At 40.7% G+C, this 13,103-nt stretch overlaps 1 protein-coding gene across 1 annotated transcript in view; it reads left to right on the plus strand.

Annotated features, from left to right (window-relative positions):
• The window catches only part of mute (gon-4 like protein muscle wasted), a 1,102,179-nt gene that overhangs the window by 940,247 nt on the left and 148,829 nt on the right, over positions 1-13,103 (plus strand). The gene's annotated exons all lie outside the window — the stretch shown is intronic.

Below are 13,103 nucleotides of genomic sequence, written 5' to 3' on the forward strand. Positions count from 1 at the left end.
CACAACAGGGTGTCGAACGCCCCTGCGAAGTCCACTGCAATGACTAGGAAGTACTTCCTGTCGCATTGGGTTGCTTTGAATATAAGGTTTTGGACTGCTTCTATGGTTGATAATCCCGGTTTGAATCCATATTGTTTTGGTGATTCTAGGTTTGCAGCTTTGTAGTGGTTCATAATTCTTTTGTGCAACAGCCTTTCGTATAGTTTACTCAGGGTAGTCAGTAAAGCTATTGGTCGGTAGGAATCCGGTTGTTCCGGTGGCTTGTTAGGGTTCTTCAGGATGAGTTTCAGATTTGCAGTTTTCCAGGAGGTCGGAAATTTCCCCGCTTGCAGGCAGCAGTTTAGAAGTTTGAGCAGGAGGCCAGGTATGTGTTCCACAGCCTTTTTGATCAGCTCCGGCTCCAGGAGGTCCGGTCCCGGGCATTTCTTATTTCGCATCTGTGCCGCAGCATTTTGTATCTCCTCCATGGTGAAGGGCGGCTCCATTTGTTGCGATGCGTATGCCTCGTTCGCTTGGGAGATTTCTTCTTGCTTGTCACTGAGGTTGTCTGGGGGTTCTAGAATGATTGTATTTAGAATATTATTAATTGAATCATCCCATGTTTTAGTGAGGGATCCTTGAGGCGTTTTTGTTGCCATCGTTATTTCCCCCCTGGGGAGCTTATTTGTGGTTATTTTGTATACAACCCCCCAGGGGTCCTCATTTCCGGTCACAGAGACTAGTCGCTCCCAAGAGGCTTTCTTATTTTTCTTTATTTTTTCAGTGTAGGCATTGCGTAGCTGTTGGTATTGATGTCTTAGATAGGCTACCTCTGCGGGTGGCCAGGTTCTCCGCGCCCTCTGGTATTCTTTTCTCTTTATTTGAACTTTCTTTCGTAGTCTTTGTAACTCCGGGGTCCACCACGGCATGGCTCCTACGGAGGGTGTCTTCCTTTTCATCGCCATCTCCGCTGCAGTGGTTATAATGTGGGTGACTTTCTCCTGCATCCTGTCTACGTTTTCCATCCTGTCACTCTCCCATCCGGTCACTTCCTCTTGTGCTTTGCGGATCAATTGTTCTCGAAAGAGCTCCCAGTTTGCCTTTTTGATGGCGAACCTGCTCGCCATGTATTTGCCATTTGTTGGTCTTGGCATCGTTCTCTTGATATTGAAAGTGATTGTGCGGTGATCCGATGTGGTCCAGGCGTTTTGCACAGTCCAATCGGTCACATGAGCTGCTATGTTTCTTGTGGTTAGCGTGATGTCTATGGTTGATTCCCATAAGGTGTTGCAGTATGTCGGTAGATTGAAGGGTTGATTCTTTACAGTGAAGATAGAATTTGCTAGGAACTCCTCAAGCCTCTGTCCATTCCTGGTACCTCGTCGGTCTGGTGTAGTGCTGTGCCAGACAGGGGAGCGGCAGTTACATCGGCGCTGATTACGACTCTTTGTCCTGCTAGGGTTTCTTGCACTGTTTGTAAGTAAGTGATAGCGAAATCTATTTCTATTCCGGGTCTGCAGTATAGCGAGATCATATACAGGCTGCCAACAGAGCTAATAATATGGGCACATGCTGCCCATGGCGTGCAGAGTTGTGGTATTTTTGTTGTGGTTATCTCCGGGTTCCGTACTATCACCGCCGCCCTCGGAGTGTCTTCGTTGCATTGTACAATTTTATATCGGAGCGGATAGCCCCTGACTTGCCCTGTGTGAGTGTAGGGCTCCTGTATCAGGATAACATCTGCGTTTGCCTCATCAGCACTTTGCCGTACTTGGTCGGCCACTGCTCTGGCCCGCTGTGCGTTTATTTGGTGCACCACAAGGATTCCGTTATTAAATTTCTTATGGTGTATCCCCATAATTGATTCGTGACTGGTATGAACTCTTAGCTTTCTGGTAAGTTGGGCAGTTTGTGTCGCGTGTGGAATGGGCATGATCTAACCTCAGGGATTTGCAGTTGGTGCAGATGGGATCTTTTTCTTTCTTTGGGCAGCTGCTGTAATTGTGGCCCACTTCAGAGCAGTGGCCACATGTTGCTTCTTTTTGGGCGCAGGTGTGTGTTGTGTGGCCGTACTTGCAGCATCGGAAGCACCTTGGTACATCCACACGTTCTCTAAATCTATGACTGCTCCACTCTATGTATATGGTGTTTTGCATTCGTAGGATCTGCCATGCTTCAGGGGCCAGCTCTACCACCCAGTTGCAGTTTCCACTATTTCTAGATTTTGTTCTGTACTTCGGTATGATTAGCTGTTTTTCATCCTTGTCAGGTAATTGGTTTAAGAGGTTTTTTCTGTATATCTCTTCCCTTACACTTTCAGATGTCATATCCTGGTCAATATCAAAAATGATTACAGATGGCCCTTTTCTTTTGGGGGCCTCCGCGGTAAGGCCTAGGGTGAAGATCTTGGGGTTTGTTATTATCTGCTGTGCTTCTTCTCTGGTTGCTGTTTCAATAACTATTCCGGGGTTCCTGGTTTTTCGGATAGCTTTGATTCTAGTAGCGCCGAAGTCCTCTTTCAAGTTCTCTGTGACTTTCTTCTTTATTTCCTCACTGGTGGATTTTTCATTCCCTACTGGTCGTACAACCACTATGTTGGGTGTGGGCAGAAGGGTTTTTCTTTTGACCGATTGACTTTTGGTCTGTACATTTGTAGGTTTCCTCAGCGTTTCTGCGTAAGTGGGTGCCCGCTGTGGCATTTGTTTTGCCCCACATTCCATGTAGGCCTCCAATTTGGCCTTATTTGTTATTGCTTCTACGTGGACCTTCTGTAGAACCGTTTCCAGCTTGGTCCAGATGGTCACAATTTCTCCTCTGAGGGCAGTGGTTATTCTGCTAGAGGATTCCTTCAACTTGTTTTCGAGCTGCACCCGGAGGACCAGCATCTGGTCCAGAACAGAACCTTCGGGCAGCGTAGGGTCCATGGGGGGAGATTCCACATTTTTTGGTGCGTCATTGGCATCCTGTTTGTCCTCTGTAATGTCATTCTGTGTGGCAGCTACTTCATTTGTCTCCTTTTGCTCGGATTGCGAGCGTGTTTTCCTTTCTGATTTCGGAGCAGTCATTTTCCAATTTTTTCCTTTGGTCGGGGGAGCTCCTGGGCGGGGGTTCTCCGCCTCTTCTTGGTTTTCTATCAATATCGAATCATTATTTTGATCTTGTTCCCCAGCGACGGTAGTTCTGTCCGATTTTCTCTCCATTTTGTTGGTATTTCGGATTTAAGGGGTTTTCCGGATTATCGGATTTTGGGCGTGCTAGTTGAAAGTAGGGCTCCAAGAGCTGTCGATGGACACTAACCACAAGTCCATAGGTTTATTACGTGTCTTACAACTGTTAATCGCAAATTTAAGTTCTTCCATTGGTCACGTGGTGGGGGAGGGAACAGCCAAGTGCTAAAGTGCAACCAGAGCGATGGGATTAGTTCCCTGTGGTGTTTTCGGGGAACGCCGAAGACGATGGTGACATCACGATTTCAATGTCTCGCACGAGTAAGAAGTTCACGCGTCATCATGGAAAGTTTATGGGGGGGGGAGCTCAAAAGTCATGATTTTCTCTATAATATTGCTTCAAACACAGTCCAGAAATATTGGAACGTTGTTTCTGTACAAGTTAACACAGGACACAATCACTATGAGGGCAACCTCCCCAGTCAACGGCCAGATACCAGCGTGCCAGCCACGTTATATTGGTCGGCTCTCTATTTCCCTGCCGTCAGCCACATGGTGACCAGTGCAGTCTGGCAACAAAGGAAACAGATAAATTACACTGGGATCTAACTTAATACCCGGTAGAATGCAAAACGTTTCTCACCAAGGGACTCCTGTACTGTATATCTTCTTGAGAGAACACACTGTAGAACATAATCTGTAGTTTAAACACATTTTTTACACAAAAATCACGGAGCGATATATCGTACGTCCGAACAAAACGGCGGCCATATTGGCAGTCTCACCACTGTCAGCGTGGTACCACAGAGTTGCTACGTTACTCTGGGATTACTGCTTCCCATGTGTAGCACTTCACATTTGTCAATGTTAAACTTCATTTGCCATCTCTCAGCCCACCTCTCAAACCATTCAAGGCTTTATACACCTCAATCAGATCACCTCGCAGGCGCCTAGTCTTCAGACACTGTAATTTGCAAAACTTAAGCCTTCCTTCGTAAGAGTAACCCCTTGTTCCATTCACTAATCTTGTACTCGTTCCAACAGCTCTACATCCTTCTTAAAATGAGGCCTCCAGACATTTATACAGTACTCAAGGTGTGGCCTGACCATTGCCTTAATCACCTTATCCCCGCTAGAAAAATTCCTGTATATCATTGACAAGACAACGTGAGCTACTCTTGCAGACCATCTGCAATGCTCAGAAAACTTCATATCTGCCTGCACAATTACCCCCCCCCCCCAGGTCCTTTTCCTTCTCTACCACTGTCAGTGTGGTACCACAGAATTGATACGTTACTCTGGGATTACTCCTTCCCATATGTAGTACTTCACATTTGTCAATGTTAAACTTCATTTGCCACCTCTCAGCCCATCTGCCCAAACCTTTCCAGATCCTGTTGAAGCAGCATACCGTCCGTAGTGTCCTTAACAACCCTGCCAAACTTTGTATCGTGTGAAAACTTGGACATTAAGCCTGATATACCATCCTCAATATCATTTATAAATACAGAAAACAACAATGGACCCAACACTGGACCCTGAGGGACTCCACTAATAACATTAGTCCACGAAAAGCAGTTTCCATTGATTACCACTGATTTTGTTCCATTAGTTTAATTTGATTGTGGCGATTCAGTGGCCTGTTGCATTTATGGTTTCTTTTGTACTTTATCACATGATGTATTAGATGGAACTGAGATTGGAGTATTGTTTGTTTCATCAACTGAAACAAGTTTGTTGGTAGGCTGATTTGCAAACAGTACAGATCGTGCCCATTCTGTAATGGATGTGTTAGGTGTGGGATTGACACCTTTGTTTGGGTCGCGCCAACTTGACAATTTTGGGTTGCAGAAGCATAGCTCCATTTTGGCATAGTTACCTTAACCTGCCTTCTTGCTTCTTACTATGATACTTTATTTTCAATCTTAAAATTTTGTATCTTTTTTTTTTCTTTTTGCACCAGTCACATGATTTCAAATAAGCTGTGTGATCCCTCTTGCAATTAGAACATTCAGCAGACTTCTGTACACTCTGCTTAAGCATGATTTTTTGATCCACAATTAGGACATGTAATTTCACCTCTGCACGTTGTTTCAGAATAACCAAATTTTTGGCGTTTGAAACATCTTAAGGGATTCAGAATATATGAACGGACTCAGCAATGCTTTAACTGAAGTTTACAAATTAGATGTACTAAAATTCAAAATAATAATTCGTGCTGGTACAAGTTTATCGCCCTTCCAGATCATAATTCGCCTTGCTCGTGTTTTTCTTTTTGTGTAATTCCAGAACTCCCCCCTCTTCAGTGACATTCAATAGATCCCACTCACTTCTCTCCTTTTGAGGAGTTCATTGTGTTATGTGGTATCACTTTGATTGGGATTCCACTTATAGAGGACATTTTTAATAAAAATTTTGTGAATGCCTTGCTTGTGTAGTTTCAATTAATAGGTCTCTTTGCCTTTAGTCAGCAGGTGGTTGATTGCTGGAACAAACTTCCATCTGTCGTAGAAGTTGATAGCTTAAACAGATTCAAGGCAGAACTAGTGAGTGGATGGATGAAATGAGAAGGGGGTGTTTTTTTTTTTTTTTTGGCTCATGCTATATAAGCTTGCTTTCTTGCATCATGTACCCTTGCTAATGCTAAAGTCGTTTTACCGTTTTTGGTGTACCTTCGGCATTTTTGAGACATCACTGGATAACAAAGGGTGAGAGTCTGCTTACCAGCTGGGTTGATAATGAATGCATTATCAGAAAAGTTGGTTGGTTCTTGTTTGTTAGAATCCTTTCTCATTCTTTTTGAAAGACATATATCATATTCCCTTTTACGGGTGTCAGTATGATGACAGCCTGTTGGCTTTAGTGGTGGATAATCATTCCAAAACGTCGTTGCTCCTTTTAGCCCCCTGGGAGAGGGACTTCCTTCTCCTAGGTTACCGGCCCCACCACGTGGAGGCAGGACCAGTGACAAAGCGATCAGAAAAATAAGAAAGCAGTACGTTGCTAGTGGAGATAGATTGGAAGAATTTTTTGACTGGTGAAGTGTTCCATTCAATGACGAGTCAGGATTTAGAAACCAAAGCTATTTTATTGTCCAAAAAATACCCTGAAATTAATCAAGACCAATTTAAAATTGAAATCAACTGCTTTAGACACCAAGTATTTGGAAATATTATAAAAAAAATTCCTATACAATATATCAAATACATAAAACACATAGACAGTGCAATATGCACAGCTAATATTGCAATAAATAGATTTTATAGTTATTATAATAGCTCTGTATAATCAATCTATTATAATAACTATAAAATCTATTTATTGCAATATTAGCTGTTTATATTGCACTGTCTATGTATTCTATATATTTGCTGTGTACCCACGTAGTTTTTTATGTATTGAATGTAATGTGTCCAGTTAATTGTAAGATTCCTCTGGTTGCCTGTAGTGGGAATCGTGTCCTACATTTCTATGAATAAAGAATTTTATTATTATTATCACTTAAATATTTTAAATATATTGGCTAAATGGGAATAGCAAGAATCCTATCGAAATATTGCAAAAGCTCATAAAATATTCCTTACAATGCCAACGACAGTAGCCACTGCCGAAAGAAGTTTCAGCAAGTTAAAACTTGTTAAGAATTATTTGAGATCGGCATCAGGACAAGAATGCATATCACATCTATGTCTCCTTTTAATTGAACATGAACTTGCTAGCAAAATAGACTTCAATGAAATTATTACAAACTTTGTTAACACTAAAGCAAGAAAAATTAGTGTTGTTCAAATTTAGTAATTTTATTTACTATATAATAACTATTGCCTAAATTGCTTGAAGGCCAGAAGTGTGAACAATGCATACCCAGTTGTCTCTCGTAATCCATTCATTATATGGAGGCCCTGGGTGCCAAGCGATTGTGATCGAACATTTTCTCTGTGCTTAAATTGCGATTGTATAAAAGCGATTTATAGTTCTTTTAAGTTCCTGTCCTTAAGAAATTTATTTATTTAATATCAGCTACTGTTACAAAAGTACTTGTACAGAGCAAGAAAGAAAAGCTACCTTTCTTTATTTTTCGTATTTCTATTACTAACACTTACTACTTTATGCCTGGTCACACCGGACACTGTGCTCCGACCCTGAGTGCCAAGCGTAGTGATTCGAGCGCCTTTTCAGTGAATTATCTAGCATACCAATTATTATAAAGAGCTTATTTTTTGTGTTATTTTTTGCAGTTTCCTTTCCTTAAACTCTTATTGCATATATTAATATCATTTAGCATATTAAAACTTACTAATACATAAAGGAAAGCCACCTTTCTTTATATTAATCATTTACTAACCTTTTTTTCCCACTTGGTCACTAGATGGCACCACTCCTGCCGTGCCACCTAGCAGGGCTGGAAACCTGGGAGGAAAAGCTCTCACTCCCTGGGCAGAAAGGAGCAAACACCATGGATTCTGACAATAAAGTCACAAAATTTTCTAACATGGCCCAGTCAACCCAAGAATATGAAGAAATTAGTATAAACATGGCCAAAAGACAAAAAACCGATATATATGAGATACCTGCTCCAAAGTATCTCATCATCCATTCTAAGGGCAAAAGTCCACGGGAAAATTATCCCCTTTCCTGATACAAAAATGTCTGGAAAGCATAGCTGGAACTCCAAAAGCAATAAAAATATTAAAATCAGGCGACCTACTAATTGAGACTGCCAATATACGACAGTCAGAGCAATAATGAAAACGTCCACTTTTAGTGGAATCCCGGTAACAATTACACCCATAATACTTTAAATACCGCGAAAGGAGTAATCTCTGAATGAGATCTCCTCAGTATAACAGAAGAAGAAATATTACAAGAAATGAAAACCCAAGGAGTCGTTCATGTTAAAAGTATAACGGTCAAAAAAAAAAGGAATAATCATCCAGACCAGAAATATTATTTTAACTTTCAACATCCCAAGTCCACCACAGCACGTGAAAGCAGGATACTTGCTTTGTCAAATCCGACCCTACATACCAAATCCTATTCGATGCTTTAAATGTCAAAAATACGGACATTCACAAACAACATGCAAAGGAATAGCAATATGTGCCAAATGTGGTTCCCGAGAATACACCAATCAAGAATGCAAAACCGAGCACCCAAAATGCCCAAACTGTAGTGGAAGCCACACTGCCTACTCTTGAGAATGCGAAAGATGGAAACAGGAAAGGAAAATCAAAAAATACATAGCAGAACACAAAGTTATATACCAGAAAGCTAGAAAGATGATACTACCAGCGAACACAAGGAAACCTACCTACGCACAGATAACACAAGTAGTACAAATAACCCAGAACCAACAAACAACAAGATCACAAACCAAAGTCACAATCGCACCAAATGAATTGTTGTCGGATCGGGCACACAAATGGCTCATGCCCCCAAAACAGCAGAAATGAGAACAGGTGGCAAATACCCCTATCTCAGTTCCACCAACAGTAATTTCACTGCTGCAGGAAAAATCAAAGAAGATACCTCCATGATAATGCACCATGCTGCTGAATAAATGGACACAGCAGGAAAAGCACAACAAGAAGAACTTCAAGAAATAATTGCCGAGGAAGATATGGACACTGGAAAGCCATATTTCCCTAAAAAAGACAAACCACGGACAGAAAAATTTAAAACAGTAACGAGAAAACAACCAGAAAACTCATATAAAACAAAACAATGAGTAGTACCTTTATTCAATGGAATTGCCGAGGTTTCCATAAGAATGTTGACAATGTTTGTGATTTAATTTCTCGATATCATCTGCTCTGTTTCTGCTTACAAGAAACATATCTAAAACCTGACGATACGATCTTAATCAAGAACTACATTATACATAGACAAGACCGAATAAATAATTCTATAGCCCATGGGGGAGTAGCAATCCTTGTCAATTCTCACATACCAGTCCAAGCAGTCCACCTACAAACCACTCTTGAGGCAGTAGCAGTACGTAGGTAATACAAGTAGTTAATAACAATAGTATTAATATATTTATCCCCGAACCAAGAAATAAATTATGTTGTTGTTATTTGGTTTTTAGGAGCATTAGCAACTAAGGCCATATTACTCCGGGGATGTGCGGGTGCCTCCGTAGCCAGGTGGGCAGGAGCAGCAGTGCGTAGCACACACTTCTTGATTAGACAGGGGTTCGAGCCTGTGACCACCAAATACGGAGGATGCGGAAAGGTCAGGGAAAGACCACCGCATATCCCCGGAGCAATATGGCAGTTGCTAATGCTCCTAAAAACCAAATAACAACAACAACAACGGGGATATGCGGTGGTCATTCACTGACCTTTCCGCATCCTCCGTATTTGGTAGTCATGAGCTTGAACCCTGGCTTAATCAAGAAGCGTGTGCTATGCACTGCCCACCTGGCTACGGAGACGCCGCCAAAGCCTTGGTGGAATGAGGAATGTACCCAAGCAAAACAAGATAGAAACAGAGCATGGAATATTTTTCGCAAAAATCCTACCCATAGACAATCTAATACATTTTAAAATAATGAGAGCAAGAGCAAGATATGTCAGACGGGCATGCACGAAAGCCTCCTGGATACGTTTCTCCTCAACCTTGGAAGTTGATAGCCTAAATAAATTTAAGGCTGTGGTGGACAGGCATTTGGAATGAATGAACAGAGGGATGGAGTGATTTTTTATTTTTTTTTTTGGCTAATGCTGCATAAGCTCGCTTTCTTGCATCATATGCCAATGCTAATGCTAACCATAAATAGAACTACAAATACTAAAACAGTTTGGGATAAAATAAGAAAAACGAACAATAGATATCAAAATTTAGTACATCCAATTATCAATTGACAAGGACAGGAATAATTTGCTCATCCAAAAGAAATAGCAAATGCTTTATGCTATTTCTTTTGGATAATTTGCTAAAATATCTGCCACCACATCCTATTCACCAAAATTCCAGAAATATAAAAATCATCAAGAAAAATACAACTTAAAATTCTCCACAAAATGTGTAGAACAATATAACCATTCACTAACCATAACGGAACTCCATAAGGCACTGTCACAAACAAAACTAAGTGCAGAGGGTCCAGATGGCATCAATTATATAATGATAAAAAAACTCAGTGAAGAATAATTTATATAACTTTTATATAACTGAATTTATATGTAGCAAGAGTTTCCTAACATGTGGCATCATACAATTGACCTCGCTTTCCCAAAACCTGGCAAAGATCCTACTAATCTGAACAGCTACCATCCAATAGCACTCACCAACTGCCTAGGAAAGTTAATGGAAATAATTATAAATGCAAGACTCATGTGGCACCTAGAAAACCATAACGTTTTGTGCCCAGTGCAGTGCAGCTTCAAAAAACATAGATCAACCTTGGACCTCCTGATTAAAATAGAAAACATACAAAATGCTTTCATTAGAAAAGAACATTTAGTCATGATATGCTTCAATATCGTAAAGGCATATGATACAGCATGGTGCTATGGCATTCTCTGGGACATATATAACTTGGGGTTCTCATCTGGTGAGTATGAGCTTGGCACACCCAGGGTCCTGAGCTGGATATCATACATGCTTCTCTTTCTTGGTGATTCCCTTCCCTTCTACTTCTGACTTTCATTCTCTCTCACAGGGTAATTTTTTTTTTTTTTTTATCGTTAGTGCAGCTTCAGGCTTCCTTGCACTATATGGCTAATAATAATAATGCTAAGAGGACATCTCCCTGATTTCATCCAGAACTTTTTACAGCACTGAACTTTCGAAGTACGAATACAAACTACACACTCGAAGGTTTTCCTACAAGAAGAAGGAGTACCACAGGGATCAGTCCTCAGTACCACCTTGTTTGCAATAAAAATAAACTCTGTAACCCAACAGATACCAACCTCCATAAATACAGCTCTTTATGTAGATGATTTCAATATCGCTTTCCAATCCCAAAACATGAGAACAATAGAACGCCAGTTACAAGGTGCAATAAACAAGGTCAGCAACTGGGCTCAGGAAAATGGTTTCACAATCTCCACACAAAAACTATACGCGTGCACTTCTGTAGGAAAAGAAACTTTCATTTAGATCTGGAATTAAAACTTAATGGACAGTTAATCCCGATCAAGCCAACCATAAAATTCCTTGGACTTATTCTTGATAAAAAATTAACTTTTTTAGAACATATAAAACAACTAAGAACAAACTGCCTCAAGAAACTAAACATTTTGAGAGTCTTGTCCGCAACGACCTGGGGTGTAGATAGAGTTACTCTCTAGCGATTATACAAAGCCCTCATAAGATCTCGACTAGACTATGGAGCCCCCATGTATAACGAATGCCCTGAGGTGGTTTGATCCAGTGCACCACAGCACTTTACGAACAGCATTAGGAGCATATTGCACATCACTGGTCCAGAGCTTATATGTAGAGGCTCGTGAACTACCACTACAACTCCAGAGACAAAACTTGTTATACTATGCTGGAAAGATAAAATCAATACCTGACCACCTGACAATCCTACACAAACCAAGTTTGGAAAACTTATATAGAGCACATCCAAATGCTAACAAACCAGCAGGCATATATTTAAGAGACCTAATCCAGCAACATAATTTAAATCTCAATCAGATAGCAATTTCTCCCAAAATGCCATATGCATAAATGGAACAAGGATTCCCTACCTACACAAAATTTCCAACAATTACACGCACCCTACAGAGACCGACATTGTAATTCTACCCCGATATGCACAGATGGTTCCAAAACAGAAACCAAAGTAGGAATAGCAGCCATATTCCTGAATACCATCATTTCCAAATTACTTTCAACTGAGTGCAGCATTTATACGGCAGAACTGGAGGCTATACAACTAGCCATGAACCATATATGGCTAACCAACATCGTCAACAGTATAATATTTACAGATTCATTCAATGCTCTGCAAGCCTTAAAGGATAACACCATAAATACCCATTCAACCATATGCAAAATACAAAACACTCTATGAAAACTAGCAAAGCGAAAGCAAAACATAAGTTTCTGCTGGGTTCCCGGACATGTAGGAATAGATGGCAATGAACAAGCAGAAAGCACAATCAACAATACCATAAAAATACCATACCTAGACTATAAAATTACAATTTGAAATTGTGGCGAAAAACAGTGGCAACAAAAATGGCAGGAACAGGCTGGTAACAAATTATTACAGATAAAACTGCTGTTACAACAATGGAAAACCAGTACAAGAACCAACAGACAAGAAGAAGTTATACTGAGCAGATTAAGAATAGGACACACCAATGTTACCCACTCCTATCTGCTCCGAGCCAAATCTCTGCCTCGGTGCTGTGACTGTCACACAGTGCAAACAGTCCAACATATTCTACTTGACTGCCCTAACTTTACATGAGAACGTCAGATTACCTTTAAATCCTTAAAAGGAATGGATACATTTTCATTACGAACAATATTGTCAGATAAATCTAATATACCCAAAGTCTTCCAGTTTCTGAATCGCATAAACTACTATAATTTGATATAAAAATCATAACAAAAGACATCAGTGAATAAACCATAAATCATAAGTTGGTGCATTATAGCCATAGAAGCTGATGCACCAATAAAATATCCAAACCAACCAAGCACTACGCTCCTACCTCCCCTTGGTGGGGCAGGAAACCTTGGCAGAACAGTTAATCTGCCAAGGACCAAAAGGAGCAATTATGGAACATAATGTGTTTCCTCCTCTAGAGCTGACAAGCTCTCTGCCAGACATAGAAACCGAATATGACATGTCGCAACTCAAGAGGTTTAAAACCAACTTCTCGGTGACAGATTTCCCTGCATTTCTCATAATGCACTCGCTTATAGATCAGCCTCTGACTAAACTGTCTCAGTTTCTTTTCCAGAAACACCTGGAAAGTCTGGCAGGAT

Source organism: Mastigoproctus giganteus, chromosome 2, assembly GCF_048544385.1.
Source record: "Mastigoproctus giganteus isolate SK-2022 chromosome 2, ASM4854438v1, whole genome shotgun sequence".
In the NCBI taxonomy this organism is placed as follows: domain Eukaryota; kingdom Metazoa; phylum Arthropoda; class Arachnida; order Uropygi; family Thelyphonidae; genus Mastigoproctus; species Mastigoproctus giganteus.